Consider the following 17203-nt stretch of genomic DNA (forward strand, 5'->3'; position numbering starts at 1 on the left):
CAAATGTGGTTTTTTTTTTTTTTTGCTTATTTGCTGCCTCCTCCTTCTCCCCCTTGCTCTTCCCTTTTCTTTTGTAATACGACCACATTTCAAGTAAAGATTCTGAAAAGATTATGGTAAAGATATAAGCAATTTCATTTAGGTAAAAATAAATGTATTGCATAAGCTAACTTGAAAGAGCTCTCAGTGGCCCTAAATGGAAAAGTTTTAGCAACAAAATAAGTGACAACAGTACTAGATTATACCCCACAGAAGGAAATACTAAGGAGGCCATACTAATATAAATCAACAGCTGAAAATATAAATCAATATTCTGTGTTATATAAATAGTACTGAGAAATAAATCTACTGATTTATTTATTTTAATTTATTTGAAAGATCTAACTTTATAGTTACATATATTTGCTTCCTGTTTCCAAACAATACACGGCATTTCACTGGTATTCAGTTCAGTTCAGTTCAGTCGCTCAGTCATGTCCGACTCTTTGCGACCCCATGAATCGCAGCACGCTAGGCCTCCCTGTCCATCACCAACTCCAGGAGTTTACTCAAACTCATGTCCATCAAGTCGGTGATGCCATCCAGCCATCTCATCCTCTGTCGTCCCCTTCTCCTCCTGCCCCCAACCCTCCCAGCATCAGGGTCTTTTCCAATGAGTCAACTCTTCTCATGAGGTGGCCAAAGTCCCTTATCTTAGAAATAAATACTTACGGGCTTCCTTGGCAGCTCTGTGGTAAAGAATCCACCTGCCAGTGTAGGAGGCATGGGTTCAACCCCTGATCTGGGAAGATCCCACACGCCATGGGGCAACTAAGCCCATGCGCCACAGCTACTGAGTCTGTGGTCTAGAGCATGGGAACCATGACTACAGAAGCCCAAGTGCCCTAGAGCCCATGCTCCACAACAAGGGAAGCCACCGCAATGAGAAAAGCCTGGGCACTGCGATGAAGAGGAGCCCGTTTACTGCAACAAGAGAAAAGCCCGTGCGGCAACAAAGACCCAGTCCCGCCAAAAATAAAGTGTCAGGAAATAAAAACAAAAAGTATCGCTGGGTTAAAAGGAAGATGTCAGGGATCCCTTCCTTTCTGGTGGCTCCAGGAGAGACCCCGCCTCCCTGTCTTTTCCAGTTTCTGGAGCCTCACTGCATTTCTTGGATGGTGGCCCCTTTCTCTATTTTCAAAATCAGCAATGTATTTTTTAAACCTTCCTCTCACTCTGAATTTCCTGGTTTTCTCTTATAAAGACCCTTGTAATTACATTTGGCCCACCCAGATAATTCAGGATAGTCTATCTCAGAATTCTCAACTTAATCAGATCTTCAGAGTCTCTTTGCCAAGCAAGACAATAGGTTCCAAGGATTAAAATGTGGACAGCTTTTCTGGGGGTTGGGAGGAGGGCAGTATTCCACTTATTGTAAGTGTAAAGATTTTTAAAATCCCCTCAACAGAGTGGTAATAAAATAAAGGCCATATTCCACACCAAATGCCTCATGAGCTTCTTTCAGTCACACCCTACATTGTCACATGACACTCAAGTCATGACACTCAGTGCTGCATGATAAGGGCACTGGAGACATGTAGAGAGAGGACTTGTACAACAATAACGAATCTTCAAACTAACACAAGTCAGCCACTCCATGAACCAGCTTCTAAATAAATCTGCAAGCTCCTAAACACCGGACAGATGAATAACGAAGCAGAAATGAATATACCTTCATCTAGCTCTAAGACACAAATTTAATTGAGAATACTTTTATTTGTTAAAGTCCAAATTCAATGTCCAAATTCAAAGGGCTTCCTTGGTGGCTCAGAGGTTAAAGTGTCTGCCTGTAATGTGGGAGACCCAGGTTCGATCCCTGGGTCAGGAAGATCCCCTGGAGAAGGAAATGGCAACCCACTCCAGTATTCTTGCCTGGAGAATCCCATGGAGGGAGGAGCCTGGTGGGCTACAGTCTATGCGGTTGCAAAAAGAGTTGCACATGACTGACCTACTTCACTTTCACTTTCAAATTCAATGTCATTAGTGCACAAGTATTGATTGTACAATTACTACCATACATTTTCTCTGTTTCATCCCTGAAAACAAAACTGTTTCTAAATTTGTACACAGAACTTTATATTGTTGCCCACTTTAATGGTGCAGATCAGAATCTGAGAACGAAAGTAACCTCAGGTGTCAGTTTGCAAATTTCTTTTTTATTGAAAGCAGTAGGAACCTTTTTCTAACAAACTTTTAAATTGATCACCAAAGCATAATAAGCTTAACCTTGAAAGTGACCCACGATCAAAGCTCACTCCTCTTTCCTCTTGGTAGCAGCCCTGGTGGAACCTCTGAGGGGATCCTAGGCTTCGAGTATTAGAGCTTGACTAACCTGGGGATAATACAGAGGGTAAACTTCCAAAACAGAAGGAAAGTATATAGTAATTTTTGTGCATACAGTAAACCTGTTTGCCAAGAAGGAGGCCTATTATGATTTGTCAGTGGTAGAAGACCACCCTACCTACAATAGAGAATCTCCAGGAGATGTCATGTAAATGGTAACCAGAACACAGACACATTAATTTTCCAGAAAGAGACCATCATAACTGGTTCATCTGTAACAAGCGTGTTACTCACAGTAGCACCCTTATATCTAGCTTGCATGAGTATAGTAGGTAAATCTGGAGAGGAAGTTCTGCACTACCATTTGGGGGAGTATGTGGTAACATGGAGCAATTAGACATTTGCATTAGAATTTAGGAATATAAAGTTCTAATGATTGTGTTAAAATGTATGGTCTAGCCAATCAGATTCTCAATATATAGAAATGTACACAGTCTTGGTCATTTTAATGATTTTTCCCATCCTCTTGCTGCTAATACTCTCAACTCTCATGCCCCACTAAGTCCTTCCTATCATCTCATTGTCCCTAGAATTCAGCCATCATCACTCCATTCCAATAAACCTGCATCCAAATGCACGCTCGACAACACAAAGCATCTCTATCAGCTGCCTGGTGTCCTATCCAAACTGGGTTCAAATCACTTTTTATGGTCACTTCTCTTGTGTCTATTTTTAATATTCACCAAGCTACAATATTTACATGGCCTTCAGCATGTAATAAGCAAAATTTAATTTGCTGGTTCCAGTTGGTGAAAATGACAAGGAGTTGGCAATATTTGCAGTCCTCCTTGGGTTGATGGATTGTTTTCTACTTAAAACACTCAATTTAGAAATGTTCCTTAGACAATTTGGCTTTAAAAAAAAAGGTCAACACACCTTCTGCTCTGTTTTTAGTCATTGCCTTGTTTCCATCTGTCAAAGGAACTCTGTGCTCTTTTCCTTTTTTAACAACTTCTCAAATGTTGAAATTTAACCAATAGGCCTTGACTGTGATTTGATTTGGTTTGAGTTACTTTTAAGGCTATAAATTGACTTAAATCTTTGGCTACAGTGGAGCAATCCACGTAACTGGCTGCCAATATGGAAATTAAAAGGTGAATTATCCAGGTACAGCCATACAAACTGGATTAGAGAATATGATTGAAAGATTGGCTTGAGATACTGCAAAGCAGCCCAAGTATCATTCATATGGAACAGACTGGACTTGTAACCTGGAACCCCAAGTTGGTGGTTTGGCTGCTAGAAGAAACTCACAACAGGTAAAAATGATCATTTAACCTCTCCTTTCACAGCCCAGAAAGCTAGTGTTTACCAAGTCTTGAGTAAGAAGCCAAGCAACATGATGAGCAGAGACCCAGGACTATGACTCCAAGTGAACATCCCCAGCTGAACTGGAAATGCTGCATGCAGCCACATCTACTGAAAAGCCAGAAACCATCTTTTTGTATTACATTCTGTAGACCCTTAAATATTGTGTCGTGGTCTAAAAATGAAGAAGAATGAAAGACACATGCATTAAGTAGGGTTCTTCGCGGTAACAGGAGAGAAAGAGGGAAACTATTCATTTTAAGAAATCGAATCGTGTGATTGAGGGGGGCTGGCAAGTCCAAGATTTGCATAACAGACCAGCAAGCTACAGACTCAGGGAAGAACTGGTGTCATAACTTGAATCTGAAAACAATCTGAAGGGAGAATACCTTCTTCCTCAGGGGACTTCAAATTTTTCTCTTAAGGCTTTTAACTGGTTGGTTAAATCCCACTGACTTCATGAGGATTACCTTATCTGCTTTACTCAGTCTATTAATTTAAATGCCAACTGCATCCAAAAAATATCTTCACAGAAAACATTTAGCCTGGAGTTTAACCACACAGCTGGGTGCTACAATCTAGCCAAGCTGATGTCTAAGATTAACCACCACAGAACAGTACCCTTTACTCTAGTTCTTTTATTTATTCACTCAAAAATTTTTACTGAGTCCTACCTCTTGCTAGGTAATCTCATAAACACTCAGGATGCAGTGGGGAATAAGACTGACTGCATGTTGGCTTTCATGAAGATCACAGCACAGCCAGGAATATGTATAAGAAAAAAACAGAAGATATTGAGTGAGCCATTGCCTACCAATTAGGAATTTTTGCTGAAGCCTGGGGGAAAAAGCTAGGTAATTATCCTGCTATTCTAAAGAGAAGTGCTTGGTTTCTGCAATTGTAAGCAAGCACATAATATATGAAGTATATGAAATATGAGTTGAGTGGGAAATTCATGTGTCTCAGAAAGGCCTAACTTTTTCAGATTGTCTAAACTGCATGGTATTTAAGAAGTATAGTTTTCATCATGAAGATATTTCTATCTCAAGGAGTTCCCAAGATGGCTGAGTAGAAAGACTCTGAGCTCATCTCCTCTCATGAGCACACCAAAATTACATTTACAGAGCAAATGGCATACTATTTCAGCGAAAAAGACCAGAACATACCAGAAGAGATCTTCTACAACTAAAGATATAAAGAAGAAACCACAACAAGACAGACAAGAAGGGACAGTCTCACAATATAGTCAAGAACCACTTCCTGAGGGGGCAATCCACACACAGGAGAATAATTACAATTGCAGAGTTTCTCACCTAGAAGTGACAGGTGTGAGCCCCACAAAGTGTTCCCTAGCCTAGGGGTCATCCACTGGGAAGATGAGTCTCCAGAATGTTTGGCTTTAAAGGCCAGTCGGGTTTACTTTTGGGAGACCCAGAAAGAAATAAAGAAAGTGAAATCGCTCAGTTGTGTCCAACTCTTTGCAACCCCATGGACTGTAGCATCCAAACTCCTTCATTCATGGGATTTTCCAGGCAAGAATACTGGAGTGGGTTGCCATTTCCTTCTCCCAGGGATCTTCCTGACCCAGGGATCGAACCTGGGTCTCCCACACTGCAGGCAGATTCTTTACTATCTGGGCCACCAGGGAAGCCTGGGAGACCCAGAAGACTGTGGAAAATAGAGACTCCACTTTTAAATGGTATGTTGATTTCTTCTAGCATAGTTTCTATTTCAATTATTGTGTTCTTCATTTCTGGTTGGTTCTTCTTTATATTTTCTAACTATTCTTTAAAAACTTAATTCCAAAGAAAGGCAATGCCAAAAAATGTTTGGACTACCGCACAATTGCACTCATCTCACATGCTAGCAATATAATGCTCAGAATTCTCCAAGCCAGGCTTCAACAGTACGTGAACCATGAACTTTAAGATGTTCAAGTTGGATTTAGCAAAGGCAGAGGAACCAGAGATCAAATTACCAAAATCTGTTGGATCATCAAAAAAGCAAGAGTTCCAGTAAAACATCTACTTCTGCTTTATTGATTATGCCAAAGCCTTTGACTGTTTAGATCACAACAGACTGTGGGAAATTCTTCAAGAAATGGGAATACCAGACCACCTTACCTGCCTCCTAAGAAATCTGTATGCAGGTCAAGAAGCAACAGTTAGAACTGGACATGGAGCAACAGACTGGTTCCAAATTGAGAAAGGAGTACATCAAGGCTGTGTATTGTCACCCTGCTTATTTAACTTAAAGAACAGTACATCATTCGAAATGCCAGGCTGGATAAAGCAGAAGTTGGAATCAAGATTGCCGGAAGAAATATCAATAACCTCAGATATGAAGATGACACCACCCTTATGGTGGAAAGTGAAGAGGAACTAAAGAGCTTTCTTGATGAAAGTGAAAGAGAGTGAAAAGCTGGCTTAAAACTCAACATTCAAAAAACTAAAATCACGGCATCCTGTCCCATCACTTCAAGACAAATAAATGGAGAAACAGTGGAAACAGTGACAGACTTTATTTTCTTGGGCTCCAAATTCAGTGCAGAGGGTGACTGCAGCCATGAAATTAAAAGACACTTGTCTCTTGGAAGAAAAGCTATGACCAACCTAGACAGCATATTAAGAAGCAGAGACTTTACTTTGCCTACAAAGGTCTGTCTAGTCAAGGCTATGGTTTTTTGAGTAGTCATGTATGGATGTGAGAGTTGGACTACAGGGAAAGCTGAGTGCTGAAGAACTGATGCTTTTGACCTGCGGTGTTGGAGAAGACTCTTGAGAGTCCCTTGGACTGCAAGGAAATCCAACCAGTCAATCCTAAAGGAAATCAGTCCTGAATATTCATTGGAAGGACTAATGCTGAAGCTGAAACTCCAATACTTTGGCCACCTGATGTGAAGAATTGACTCATTTGAAAAGACCCTGATGCTGGGAAAGATTGAAGGTGGGAGGATGAGATGTTTGCAATGCATCACCGACTCAATGGACATAGTTTGAGCAAGCTCCAGGAGTTGGTGATGGACAGGGAAGCCTGGCGTGCTGCAGTCCATGGGGTCACAGAGTCAGACACAACTGAGCAACTGGACCGAGCTGAACTTCTTGCTTTGTTCACCCATTCCTCTCCCAGTTTCTTCGATCAGCTCTACAATTATTACCTTGAATTCTCTCAGATAAATTTCCTGTCTCCACCTCACTTAGTTCTTCTTATAGGGCTTTATCTTTTTCCTTCATCTGGAACATGTTCCTCTGTCACCTCCTTTGGCCTAACTTGCTGTTTTTACTTCTATGTATCTGGTAGGTCAGTTACATTTTTTCTGACATGAGAGAAGTGGCCTTTTGTGGAAGATGTCTTTTATGCCCCAGCGCCACACTCCCTTCTGGTCACCAGAGCTATTTGCTCTAGTGGTGCCCACCTTGTAGGTTGTGTGGGTCCTTCTGTTGTGACATGTTGACTACTGTGGACGGTCTGGTGGATGTGGCTGGTCCCAGTCTGGTTTGTTGCCAGGCCCTAACTTGTGCAGAGGCTGCAGGGCGCTGGTTGGCTGGACAGGGTCATGATATACTTTTAATGTAAATAAATGAACTTAATGTTCCAATCAAAATACACAGAATGGCTGAATGGATATAAAACATAATGTCAACATTATGATCCACCTTTGATAGACTAGATAGACCAGTGTTTATTAAAAAAAATATTTTTTAACACATGCCATGAGGAGTCACACTATTTTAAGACATATGACACCTTGATACAACTGAGAGCAATTCCGGGACTAACAGGAAAATAGCTGAGGAAAGTGGCCGCTTCTAATTTGAGTAACTCTTAGAAATAGTGAAGAGCTTCTTTTTTAAACTGTAAGTGAGGCTGTGTGAAGGAAGCAAAGAGGACAGAGGGCAGATAGAGGTGGTCAACAAGTCTTATCTTTTCTTCCTGGCTGAGCCTTCACAGAAACTTTCTTCAAGATACTGAAAGTGTATGTATCCTAGGAAAAATATCCATAGCATGTTTATAAAAGATCACTCTGGTAAGCTCTTGCCGAGACTTAAGGATCATAGCTGTCTTCTTTGACTATCTTTCATAGTCTAGAGAAAATGAATGATGATAATGTTACTCATCTACAAGAGTTCGGTTTTCTCCATAAACACAGCTGTGTTGTGAGTTAAGCAAATTCAATATGTGAAAATTTGGATTGACTGAAAAATAAACTGAAGATGATTATTTGCACCATAGAAGAATTCTGTGCTTTATGAATGATTCATCATGGAATTATTTTGAATAGTGAGGTCTCTTAATGATCCTGAAATAGAGTTCTGTTTATAAGCATGTGACTAGCATGCAAGTGTTTAAGGCTTCATCAACTGTGTATAGAAAGGTATAGACACTCTGATGGTTCTCTTTTATGAAAGATTCTGTTTATGTTTTTCAAAGACAGATCAGTTTTAATTTATTTTACCATTTAGGTTTAAGCTAACTTTTCCCTTAAGTTGACTCTTTAGGAAAACAATTTCTTTTATTTCAATGATAGTTAAAATTATTTTGTCTATTTGATCATCTAATTCTAGGAAATAATAATAGAGCCATCATTTTAGTAAGAATATGGTATGTAATCACATCACTTGTGTTACTGTCAGAGCACTGCATCTATGAGTAAGCAATTACCAGACTAATATGTGAAACCATTTAAATGTGACAAAAGCTAGGAGACATAAGCAGGCAATAAACAGCAACAGGGACTACAGGAACATTCCTGTTCTCACTTCACAAGACAAGATGGGAGAGTGTGCTATGTGCTCAGTTATGTCTGACTCTTTGTGGCCCCATGGACTATAGCCTGCCAGGCTCCTCTGCCCATGGAATCTTGCAGGCAAGAATACTGGAGCAGTAACCATTTCCTACTCTAGGGGATCATCCCGACCTAGGGATCAAACCTGAGTCTCTTGTGTCTCCTGCATTCACAAGTGGATTTTTTTACCACTAGCACCCCCTGGGAAGTGGGAGGGGGTATCAAGAGATACTGTCAAATGTTGCTGGAACAAAAAGAATGATCATTTAAAGCTCCAAAAAGTAAAACAAACAAACAAAAAATGTGAGAGCTGAAAATAATAAATCTACTCATCAAAAACTGAGAGAAATGGTATTCAGCTTAAGTAAACCTTATCTTCCATAGTGGAAGATTAGTCAAAATATACTGTCCGAAGTTTTAAAATCAAGAAAATATCATAATATAAAACATTACATTTAAACTTGTCAGTGAAACTACCAGAAGAACTAAAGGAGAAAAGGCTAAAAGCCTTCCCTTTGTAAAGTAAAGACAGGAAGAGAATGGATGGTGGGCAGAAAGTTGCTTTTCAGCAAAACTCCTTTGCTGTGGTACTTTTTTATTTAACTGTGTACCTGTTCTAATTTGATTTAATCAAAACTTTTGTATGTATGCACATAAAGGCACACAACCACACCAGGACTGTCAATGGCTCCCATCTTCCTGACAACAAAATGCAAAGTTATCAGGATGATCACGAGGCCATGCCTGACCTAGAAATGCTTACCTGTCTATCCTCCCTCACCAGTTTCCAACGTCCATCTGCAAACCAGCTATACTGAACAACTTAAAACTCCTCCAGATCCTTCTTTTTCTCCTGCTCCCCAACATTCTTGTATGTTCTTCTGCTTGCTATTTGCCTATTGGGTCTCCCACCCATTTCCTATCTTTGCTATGCTCTGCTCTGCATCACTAGGAGCTGACTTCTGCAAAACACATTCCTCAACTCCCCTGCCTGGGCACTAAGGGGCAGGGATGAGAAACTTGCATGCTGGAGAAAAGTAAAACTCACGATATTTTCCCTTACATCTCTGCTGCTGGTAGCTTCCCTGACAGTGCTGCATGTCCTTGATGGTCCCAGCTCCTGGTAAGCAGACCCTTCCATGGTTTTTTTTCCCACCTGGTAACCCCAGCTGTCCTGCTCCTGTCAATACAACCACTTCTCTTTATCTCTCCCTAAGAACCAAAGTGGTTGGTTTTGTCAGGTTGCTTAACTGTAGCCATGAAGTTAAAAGATGCTTGCTCCTTGAAAAGAAAGCTATGACAAACCTAGACAGCATTTTAAAAAGCAAAAGACATCACTTTGCCTACAAAGGTCCATATAATCAATGTTACGGTTTTTCCAGTAGTCATGTACGGGTATGAGAGTTGGACCATAAAGGAGACTGAGTGCTGAAGTATTGATACTTTTGAACTGTGGTGACGGAGAAGACTCTTTAGAGTCCCCTGGACTGCAAGAAGATCAAACCAGTTAATCCTAAAGGAAATAAACCCTGAATAATCATTGAAAGGACTGATGCTGAAGCTGAAGCTCTAATACTTTGGTCACCTAACGTGAAGCACTGACTCATTGGAAAAGAACCTGATGCTGGGAAAGATTGAAGGCAAATAGGGCGCGGCAGATGATGACATGGTTAGATAGCAACACCGACGCAATGGATGTGAATTTGGGCAAACTCTGGGAGATAGCGGAGGACAGAGGGGCTTGGCATGCTGCAGTCCATGGAATTACAAAGAGTCAGACATGACTTAGTGACTGAACAACAACAACAGTCTCCGAATTGCTTCCTCTTTTTTACATACTCTATCAACTCTACCAGTGTCTTTGCAGCTTCTTATATTAAATTCTCTCTTGAACTACAGGAGGTGGCTTCCATTTCTCTGACTGGACCTTAGTAGAATTAATTAACTCTATCTGTCCATAAAGAGTAAAGTCTGAGGTCACCAGATTCAAGAAGTCTTTCTGGTCTTGGTTAGCAGCTCTTTTGTCTTCTAGATTTCTTTGTAGGAGTGATGACTCCTACTCTCACACCGCATTGTAGATGTTTCTTTGGTCTGTCTTTCCAGAAGAATGTGAATGCCTTAAGGGTTGAGACCCTGTCATGTTTGACTTATTTCTCCTGTGCTAAATACTGATTGGACCCAGTGAGCACTGAGTAAATACCTACTGAATGATGATACTAGAAGAATGGAAGGTTTTCTCTTCTGATTGAAAGTAGAGTTGACTTTCTAAACACACAAATTTGCTAGTCCTAAGGTCATTCTTCTGAGAAGTCATTGAAGTATTCTCTAAACCGTGTCTTCCACCTCTGTGAGTACTTTTTAAGTGTTTTCCACCATGACACCCTATAAAACACACACTTTATACATAGACTCAGTGCTTAATAAAAAGTAATTTAAATAAAGCTTTTGTTTTGATGATATGTACAAATGTACACAAGACTGGTATTTTCTATTCTATTCCTTTCAACTCTATTCTATTTTGTTTTAAAACTTCTGGTTGCTGATTCATGTCAATGTATGACAAAACCCACTGAAAAAATAAATAAATAAATAAATTAAAAAAAAATAAAACTTCTGGTTGCATCCTACTAAATTAATTTCATGAAAATCTAATAGTTCACAAACTTTCTATCGAAAAGTCTACCTTAGGTTATAGAGTTGGTTTTCACTCATACAAGAGGACTTCAGAGATGCAGACAGATTATTACTGATATTTTCTTTTAAAATTGTTCCCTCCAATATATTACAGATACCTGAACTATGTCTGTTATCTCTTAGCTGCCTTATGTTAAAGATTCAATATCTACTACAGGACAAGGACAGAACAACTTACAGGTTCAGAATTGGGAAAGGAATAAAGCAAGGTTGTATGTTGTCACCCTACTTACTTAAATTATATGCAGAGTTCATTATATGAAATGCCAGGGGGGATGAATCACAAGCTGGAATCAAGATTTCCAGGAGAAATAGCAATTAACCTCAGATACACAGATGATACCACTCTAATGGCATAAAGTGAAGAGGAACTAAATAGCCTCTTGATAAGTGTGAAAGAGGAGAGTGAAAAATCTGTCTTGAAACTCAGCATTAAAAAAACTAAGATCATGGCATCTGGTCCCACCACTTCATGGCAAATAGAAAGGGAAAAAGTGGAAGCAGTGACAGATTTTATTTTCTTGGGCTCCAAAATCACTGCAGACAATGACTACAGTCATAAAAATAAAAGACGCTTGCTCCTTGGAAAGAAAGCTATGACAAATCTAGACAGTGTATTAAAAAGCAGAGGCATCACTTTACTGAAAAAGGTCCATATAGGCAAAAATATGGTTTTTCCAGTAATCATATATGGATGTAAGAGTTGAACCATAAAGAAAGCTGAGCACCAAAGAATTGATGCTTTTGAACTGTAGTGTTGGAGAAGACTCTTGAGAGTCCCTTGGACTGACTGCAAGGAGATCAAACCAGTCAACCCTAAAGAAAATCAACGCTGAATATTCTTTGGAAGGACTGATACTGCAGCTCCAATACTTTGGCCACCTGATGCAAAGAACTGACTCATTGGAAAAGACCCTGATGCTGGGAAATATTGAAGGCAAAAGGAGAAGGGGGCAGCAGAGGATGAGATGGTTAGATAGCATCATCAACTCAATGGATACGAATCTGAGCAACCTCCAGGAGATAATGGAGGCCAGAGAAGCCTGGCATGCTGCAGTCCATGGGCTTGCAGAGTCAGACACGACTTAGCGACTGAACAACCTACTGCAGCTAACAATACTAATAATAATTATAATTCTTCTTGGGATGTGTAACACTTGATTATCACATACACCCCAACATTTACAAATGAGTTTCAGATCTTTCTATAAGGGTAAGATTTGTTGAATAGGGAAGGAAAAATTGTTGAACACCTGGAGGGAAAGAGAAAAGATTTCCTAATTTGGAAATACACATTTATATAAAAGTAAAGGTTTAAGCCACTCAATAATTTGTATCTTGAATGTTTATTTGAACTACTTAGATATGTTGACATTGTGATCAATAGGAATTCATGAATCTATCAAGGAACATACTTCAAAGATGATTTTTGATTTGTTCAATTCTATCTTAAAATGAGTTTTAAAACATTCATAATCTTGGATAGTGCATGGAACAGGCTGCAGAAAATCAAAATATTATGGTCTCATTGATCAAATATTTTGGATCAGGCTTACTATCAGAATATCCTCAATAGAATTACAGGGCACTCCTCCATCTCTCCTTTCTCGTACACAGATACTGTTTTTCTTATGTACAGACACAAAAATAATTTTTTCCAAGGTATAACAGGAGACCATCACTGAGCCATCTGTGAGCAATTTCACATCTGAAACATATAACCAAGGTCAGGAACAAAAACACATAATAGATGGCTCAGGGTCAAAGTCTATATCCTGAACAAAGAGGTAGATGTGTTCCAAAGCAAAAGAAATGTCACATTCTTTTCTTTGTCTTCAGCTTCTAGAGGCTCTCAACTCGAGGTTTAATGCAGCTGGGCATGGAGAGATGAGAATTGTTACATGTGATCCTTCTTATTAATATGGTATAGTTTTTAAAAATGGGTATAAGTGCCTCTACCAAACTACTATTTGGTATTACTAAAAGACTTTTGTACATCGTCAACAGCGAAGCAGGAAAAAAAAAATTGAGCCAGATTAAAAAAAAAGTGCTTATAAAGCCAGAGTTTTGTTCAAGTCTGCATGTGTGCATTCCGTAAATGCTGAGGGTAGTCTGTAAAAAGGGACAGTGACAAGAATAAGAGGAAAAAGAAAGGGAGAATATAAGATGGAGAGGGAGAGAAAATAGGAGATATTTTTATAGGACTAAGTTTCTTTCTTTCTGGTAAAGCTTAGACCTTACCAAAAAAGTACAGCATTATATTTTAGATCAGATCCTGTTCAAAGCCTAGGTTTCTTGCTGATAAGTAGATTGACCTTAAAGAAATAGTGCTATGGGTTGAATTGCATCCCCTAATAATTCATATGTTGATGTTCTAATTCCCAGTAGCTCAGAATGGGACCTTATTTGGAATAGGGTCAAAGCTGGTATCATTAGTTAAGCTGAGTTGATTCTGACTGTAGAGCAGTGAATCTCTGTTCCAATAAGACCAACGACTTTATGAAAAGGGGAAATTTGGACACAGAAATGAGCATGTACAGAGGAAAGATGGTATGAAGAGACACAGGGAGAAGGCAGCTATCTATAAGGTCAAGGAGATAGACCTGGGATAGTTTCTTCTCTCAAATCTTGTTTCTGGACTTATAGCTTTCAGAACCTTGAGACAATACACTTCTGTTAAGTCACCCAGGTTTTTGTTTTTAATCTTTGTTATAGCAATCCTGGCAAACCAATATAGAAACTAAGGCAGATTTTAGCTCATTCACTAAGATTTAAAAGACCTGTAAAATATTAAGCATTGCTCTAAGATAGGGATAGATTGATAAGTTGCTAGTCCTTACCTTCAAAGAGTTAACAATCACAGTTAAGCATTCAAAAGCAAGCAGAATATTTATTGAACCACGCTAAAATTAAGGAGAAAAAAGATGGCAAATATAACGGTTCTGGTTGTAAAGATAACCAAAGAGGAGAGATTAAGTGACTTCTTAAGAAGAAACATCACAAGAGTGAATTGAATTTTTCTCACTTAATTTGCCCAGAAACAAATGGCTTCATTTGTAAGTTAGGGCTAAGGAGGGTGAGAGTGGAGAGCCCTTTCTTTAACTGGGGGTCATCTGAGAGGTTGGGTATTACATGGAATAGGAAATGTTGAAGTCTAAACATTTTTCTTACTCTGCTATCTCCCTTCTTCACCCTTATTTACATTTATGTGTGTGTGTGTGTGTGTATAATTATCTTCCTTCTGTTGGTAGTATGCTTGTGAGATGTATGTATGGTGGGCTCAGAAACACTATTTCTGAGAAATAGTCGGCAGTGTTTGAGATGACATGGCCTATGTTGGCACAGACCTATAATTATATAAGATGTCTGGTATTTTATAGCATGATTTCCATGAAGCCTCATACAAAATTTGTATTCAAGAGATGTTTTTGCTGTATACAAGTCTTCAAAACTTCAGGTTATAGAATTGGCTCCAAAAAACCCCACTCTACCTTATTGAATGTGTGTACCAATTTAGATTACACTATGTTAGATACTAGCAATTCAATTTTTGTGTCTTTTACAGAAATATACCCTGTGTGTGTGTGTGTGTGTGTGTGTGTGTGTGTGTGTGTGTGTGTTGGTGTGTGTGTGTAATATAGCAAATACTTATTTATCCATTAGAGGGCAGTGTTTCACAAATTTTAATTTTGTTGCCACCTAGAAATTTGAATGGTCAATTACCTGAAAAAATAATTTTTAAAAAGTCTTAAAAAATTCTCACTATTTCAATGATTACCTCAGAGTTTTGAAGACCATATAGATGAGATCTTCATATAGAATTTAAATTCCAAGAGCACATTGGACACTTATTTAGCACCTTGGTTTATTTATAAGGCACCAGGACATAAGTGATAACAAATGTACAAACTACCTGAAGCATCAAACTGGCACTGATAAGACTATGTAATAAAATACTAGGGTTTAAGATTATTTACTTGGCATTAGAAACTATCTGGTCTTCAAATTTTTCATTGACCTATCTAAGCAAGCCATTCCCTTAAACTTTCTGTATAGCCTGAGCATAGAGACAGTAGTCTATGACTCTTTGGACTACTATCAAATCTAAGAAAATTAATGCATAATGAAAATTCTAGAAGGAAATATGTTGGGTGATGCACTGATTACTCTGGACAGGAAGTATGTGTGTGCAAATGTGAAGGAAATTTTCACCATTAACTTTATTTTTTGTATAGTTAGAGTTTGTTAAAAGAAGAATGATATAAGAATTTTATAAGAAGCATTGTATGTTTTTTACAAAAGGATAGAATTGATGGCATCCTCCAGTTGAAAATAAAAATATTATTACCTGAGTTGAACGTTAAAGGTTTTCTTTTTTTCCTTTCTAAAGAAAATGTTATACAGGTATTTTAGAGAGAAACATTCTGTATACAATCATAGATTATGGATTTAGGAGTGGAATACACAGAATAAAGTAAATATTGCAGTTGGGAATTTTCATATTTTGTTATAGTTTGGGTAATTTTACAATTCTAAGATATATACTAAGACTCCAATGAGAAGAGATTTCACTATCCCCTGTCTCTATACAAAAATGTTTTCTAACAAAGAATAAATTTAATAACTAAAGGTATTTAGAATTACAAAAAAGAGATCATTAGATATATATGAAGATGGTAAGTTTTAAATGATCAAATTTTTACTTCTTTCCACTCTTAGTAGAAACTCATGTGCAGATAGTTACTTGGCAGCCATTCTAGATTGCCTGTTAAAAAGAAATGCCACAAGGAACAATGATTCATTCTTGCAAACTCCTCTAAATTCCAAGATACAAAATCAAAACAAATTCTGTCTACTACATTGTTATGCCTTTTGCCACTTCCCAAGCCTTTTCCACTTTTTAATTCATGTCCATGACCTTCGAAGTTGTTGATGAGACTTTAGGAGGTGAACTAATAGGTGTATCCAGCTATCTGATATTTTCTGTTTCCCAGATTCCATTCATGAACTTTAAAGCTAGTGGACATTTGTTAATGAATGGAAGTAAAGTGTGTATTATGTAGCTTATCCCTTCTCAGCAGTTTTCTTTTCTAACTGAATTATTTGGTCCTCCAGAGTTTTATCTCTGGAAGGATTGAAAGAGCAAGTTTCCAAAATTTAAACTATCCCTGGTCAAAGACCTCAGCTATTTGGAGCATCTACAAATGTTAGCCTGGATTACTTTTAAGAAATGCATCAATAGGATAAGATTTGCTCTCAAATTTGCATAGTTACCCAACAATATTAACTTCACTCTCCTCTTATGTCTCACATATGAGTAATGTGCACTTTGGTGGGACACAGTGATGAGTGAAAATGGCCACAAAGGAAATCTGTGGCCTGGGAAATTCTGTGAGTTTGATGGCTTAATAGCAGTATGAGATAACAAGTCTAGACTACATAAATTGAAATGCCATTATATGTTTTAAAATAAGGGAAAGATCTGGAAAACGCATTTACCTAATTCATTTTAGGCCCATGGAAACACCGATATGCAGGGTAAGTGCAAGATTTTAACACTCAAGCATTATTATCATTAGCCCTGGACATACAGATCTTCAAAATTAATTCATTTACCTCTTTGGCTAGGTCTTTTTAAGCCTATAAATGATGCTCTTCAGTCTCTTATCAGGATCACCTGGGTGGACTGAACTAAAGAGTACCTCTGTTACCCATTTTGCTGACTGGAGTTTGATGTCAAACTGGTGCCAGAGGAGGGTGAGTCTCTCAAGCAAAAGAAAATCTTTCCCTCTGCCAGGCCACAAGGTGGGGCATTAAGAATGTGTCGACATACTGCAACTTGGGAAATCTGCAAAAACCTAAGCGCTGAGCAACAAGAGGAAACTGAGGCCATTTCTGGTTGACAGGTCATTGGGTTTCCTCCAGTGTTCCTATTTCCACAGATCTTTTTCAAATCATGACCACTCTCAAGTTCTTCTAGTCCTGCCAGCTCAAAGAAAATAGGCTTGCCTATTGCTTCTCTGGAAACAGAGT

This window comes from Dama dama, chromosome 9, assembly GCF_033118175.1.
Source record: "Dama dama isolate Ldn47 chromosome 9, ASM3311817v1, whole genome shotgun sequence".
NCBI lineage: Eukaryota > Metazoa > Chordata > Mammalia > Artiodactyla > Cervidae > Dama > Dama dama.